Genomic DNA, 5,000 nt, shown 5'->3' on the forward strand with positions numbered 1-5,000 from the left:
GGTTTTCTGGCTTAATTAAAACGCTCAACGCTGTATTACAAGGTATAAAAACTTCAAGAGCATTCCACGCTGGTGACTCGGTGTAGTACCTCAGCCCCTCACCAGGGAAAGGGGGCCGGCTGTGTCTCTTTTTACGACCGGGAGGCCTCCCGAGGAACACAGAGAGCTAATAATACCGTGGCCACAATGGACTAACACAAGGAGCGGGCCACGGTCCAGCATGTTTAACTTCACCATGTGCCAGCCGTGCCACGGTGCCAGCCCGGTGGCTAACAATCTGACTCATCCTTACAGCCCCGTACACCCGAGGCCCTTTATTTACGAGGCACGGAGGAGTCCCTGACTCTGCCATCACAGGAACCTGCCAGACACAGTTCACATCTTCAGCCATAATCCATAACGAGCCAAAGAAGTGGTCCCACCGAACCCATAGCTCTCATCGCCACGCTCGAGATAAGTTATGGATTCCGAGTGTGCTAATGCTGCTATTCGCAGCCTCTCCGCACCGTAGTGATAAAATGAAGTCCGTCTCACGCCCTCCCCCTTCAGCGTCTCCCTCCCCCTCCCTCCCTGCTTCTCTCGTTCGCACACGGGTTTATTGCGTCTCAGAGAGGTGGGCCGTGGCCAGCGGAGCCGCCAGCGAGCCTTCAGCGAGGGGTCAGCGGCGGGGAGATAAAGAAAAGGAGCCCCGACACGTCCTCCCCTAGATAGCTATCGTCGACGGTTGTTTATAAAGCCCTTATCTGCTCCAGAGTACCCTGTAGCCGGTGGCGGATAACATCCGGTTAGACAAACCCCGAATTCGAGAGGACAAAAGGCGCGGAGACGAATCGGAGACGCGCAACTCGAAGGTCACAAGAAGACAGCTAAATGTAGAAAACGCTACATGTCTGGAAAAACACCGAACCTGCCATATTGGCCGTGGTTGCAAACTGACGGGCCGCTTCGCAACGCGGAGCTTTAAATTACATTTTAAGTGCTCTACGTTCTAATAGTCCCCGTCTGTCTCTCTTAAGCAAGCCAGCATCATCCACGGGGAGCAGGATACAGCTAAAATAAACCTTGGACGAGAACCTACTGTGATATTCTGCTCAGGCCGGGCCGGGTCGGGCCGGGCCGGGCTGGGCATTTCTCACTCGGTCACACTGGGAGATGTTCTTCTTCCTCTCTCTCGCCCCGGGCTAAGCCCCCCTCTGTGTTCCACCGGCAGCGGCTCGCTTCCCGTCAACCTTTACACGTCTAGAAACCAGATAAAAGACCACACATATCTGAGGCCCCTTAAGACGGCGGTCCTCATAGGCCGGTGTGCCTGCATGTGTGTGTGTCTGCATGTGTGTGCATCATTATGCGTGCACTTGCATGCTCCGTGCATGCATGCGCGTACGAATATGCACGTGCAAATTGTCATTTGTGCACTTGTGTTGTGCGCATGTGCTTGTACGTGTTGAGTATGTGTATGCACGTGCAAATTGTAATTTGTGCACTTGTGTTGTGCGCATGTGCTTGTGTGTGTTGAGTATGTGTATGCACGTGTAAATTGTAATTTGTGCACTTGTGTTGTGCGCATGTGCTTGTACGTGTTGAGTGTGTGTATGCACGTGTAAATTGTCATTTGTGCACTTGTGTTGTGCGCATGTGCTTGTATGTGTTGAGTGTGTGTATGCACGTGTAAATTGTAATTTGTGCACTTGTGTTGTGCGCATGTGCTTGTATGTGTTGAGTATGTGTATGCACGTGCAAATTGTCATTTGTGCACTTGTGTTGTGCGCATGTGCTTGTACGTGTTGAGTGTGTGTATGCACGTGTAAATTGTCATTTGTGCACTTGTGTTGTGCGCATGTGCTTGTATGTGTTGAGTGTGTGTATGCACGTGTAAATTGTAATTTGTGCACTTGTGTTGTGCGCATGTGCTTGTATGTGTTGAGTATGTGTATGCACGTGCAAATTGTCATTTGTGCACTTGTGTTGTGCGCATGTGCTTGTATTTGAGTATGTGTATGCACGTGTAAATTGTAATTTGTGCACTTGTGTTGTGCGCATGTGCTTGTATGTGTTGAGTATGTGTATGCACGTGTAAATTGTAATTTGTGCACTTGTGTTGTGCGCATGTGCTTGTATGTGTTGAGTATTTGTATGCACGTGCAAATTGTCATTTGTGCACTTGTGTTGTGCGCATGTGCTTGTACGTGTTGAGTATGTGTATGCACGTGTAAATTGTAATTTGTGCACTTGTGTTGTGCGCATGTGCTTGTATGTGTTGAGTGTGTGTATGCACGTGTAAATTGTAATTTGTGCACTTGTGTTGTGCGCATGTGCTTGTATGTGTTGAGTATGTGTATGCACGTGCAAATTGTCATTTGTGCACTTGTGTTGTGCGCATGTGCTTGTACGTGTTGAGTGTGTGTATGCACGTGTAAATTGTAATTTGTGCACTTGTGTTGTGCGCATGTGCTTGTATGTGTTGAGTATGTGTATGCACGTGCAAATTGTCATTTGTGCACTTGTGTTGTGCGCATGTGCTTGTATTTGTTGAGTATGTGTATGCACGTGTAAATTGTAATTTGTGCACTTGTGTTGTGCGCATGTGCTTGTACGTGTTGAGTGTGTGTATGCACGTGTAAATTGTAATTTGTGCACTTGTGTTGTGCGCATGTGCTTGTATTTGTTGAGTATGTGTATGCACGTGTAAATTGTAATTTGTGCACTTGTGTTGTGCGCATGTGCTTGTGTGTGTTGAGTATGTGTATGCACGTGCAAATTGTCATTTGTGCACTTGTGTTGTGCGCATGTGCTTGTGTGTGTTGAGTATGTGTATGCACGTGCAAATTGTCATTTGTGCACTTGTGTTGTGCGCATGTGCTTGTATGTGTTGAGTATGTGTATGCACGTGTAAATTGTCATTTGTGCACTTGTGTTGTGCGCATGTGCTTGTACGTGTTGAGTGTGTGTATGCACGTGTAAATTGTAATTTGTGCACTTGTGTTGTGCGCATGTGCTTGTGTGTGTTGAGTATGTGTATGCACGTGCAAATTGTAATTTGTGCACTTGTGTTGTGCGCATGTGCTTGTGTGTGTTGAGTATGTGTATGCACGTGCAAATTGTCATTTGTGCACTTGTGTTGTGCGCATGTGCTTGTATGTGTTGAGTATGTGTATGCATGTGCAAATTGTAATTTGTGCACTTGTGTTGTGCGCATGCGCTTGTACGTGTTTGAGTATGTGTATGCACGTGTAAATTGTAATTTGTGCACTTGTGTTGTGCGCATGTGCTTGTTGTGTGTTGAGTATGTGTATGCACGTGCAAATTGTCATTTGTGCACTTGTGTTGTGCGCATGTGCTTGTGTGTGTTGAGTATGTGTATGCACGTGCAAATTGTAATTTGTGCACTTGTGTTGTGCGCATGTGCTTGTATGTGTTGAGTATGTGTATGCACGTGCAAATTGTCATTTGTGCACTTGTGTTGTGCGCATGTGCTTGTACGTGTTGAGTATGTGTATGCACGTGCAAATTGTAATTTGTGCACTTGTGTTGTGCGCATGTGCTTGTATGTGTTGAGTATGTGTATGCACGTGCAAATTGTCATTTGTGCACTTGTGTTGTGCGCATGTGCTTGTACGTGTTGAGTGTGTGTATGCACGTGGTAAATTGTAATTTGTGCACTTGTGTTGTGCGCATGTGCTTGTATGTGTTGAGTGTGTGTATGCACGTGCAAATTGTAATTTGTGCACTTGTGTTGTGCGCATGTGCTTGTGTGTGTTGAGTATGTGTATGCACGTGCAAATTGTCATTTGTGCACTTGTGTTGTGCGCATGTGCTTGTATGTGTTGAGTATGTGTATGCACGTGCAAATTGTCATTTGTGCACTTGTGTTGTGCGCATGTGCTTGTATGTGTTGAGTATGTGTATGCACGTGCAAATTGAAATTTGTGCACTTGTGTTTGTGCGCATGTGCTTGTATGTGTTGAGTATGTGTATGCACGTGCAAATTGTAATTTGTGCACTTGTGTTGTGCGCATGTGCTTGTATGTGTTGAGTGTGTGTATGCACGTGCAAATTGTCATTTGTGCACTTGTGTTGTGCGCATGTGCTTGTACGTGTTGAGTATGTGTATGCACGTGCAAATTGTCATTTGTGCACTTGTGTTGTGCGCCATGTGCTTGTACGTGTTGAGTGTGTGTATGCACGTGCAAATTGTCATTTGTGCACTTGTGTTGTGCGCATGTGCTTGTATGTGTTGAGTGTGTGTATGCACGTGTAAATTGTCATTTGTGCACTTGTGTTGTGCGCATGTGCTTGTATGTGTTGAGTGTGTGTATGCACGTGTAAATTGTCATTTGTGCACTTGTGTTGTGCGCATGTGCTTGTGTGTGTTGAGTATGTGTATGCACGTGCAAATTGTAATTTGTGCACTTGTGTTGTGCGCATGTGCTTGTACGTGTTGAGTATGTGTATGCACGTGTAAATTGTAATTTGTGCACTTGTGTTGTGCGCATGTGCTTGTGTGTGTTGAGTATGTGTATGCACGTGTAAATTGTAATTTGTGCACTTGTGTTGTGCGCATGTGCTTGTACGTGTTGAGTGTGTGTATGCACGTGTAAATTGTAATTTGTGCACTTGTGTTGTGCGCATGTGCTTGTATGTGTTGAGTATGTGTATGCACGTGCAAATTGTCATTTGTGCACTTGTGTTGTGCGCATGTGCTTGTGTGTGTTGAGTATGTGTATGCACGTGCAAATTGTCATTTGTGCACTTGTGTTGTGCGCATGTGCTTGTAGGTGTTGAGTATGTGTATGCACGTGTAAATTGTAATTTGTGCACTTGTGTTGTGCGCATGTGCTTGTACGTGTTGAGTGTGTGTATGCACGTGTAAATTGTAATTTTGTGCACTTGTGTTGTGCGCATGTGCTTGTATGTGTTGAGTGTGTGTATGCACGTGCAAATTGTCATTTGTGCACTTGTGTTGTGCGCATGTGCTTGTACGTGTTGAGTGTGTGTATGCA

General features: G+C 45.8%; 1 protein-coding gene across 1 annotated transcript in view; it reads right to left on the reverse strand.

Annotated features, from left to right (window-relative positions):
* The window catches only part of igf1ra (insulin-like growth factor 1a receptor), a 59,307-nt gene that overhangs the window by 24,955 nt on the left and 29,352 nt on the right, over positions 1-5,000 (reverse strand).

This window comes from Lampris incognitus, chromosome 6 (assembly GCF_029633865.1).
Source record: "Lampris incognitus isolate fLamInc1 chromosome 6, fLamInc1.hap2, whole genome shotgun sequence".
NCBI classification, from domain to species: Eukaryota; Metazoa; Chordata; class Actinopteri; order Lampriformes; family Lampridae; genus Lampris; species Lampris incognitus.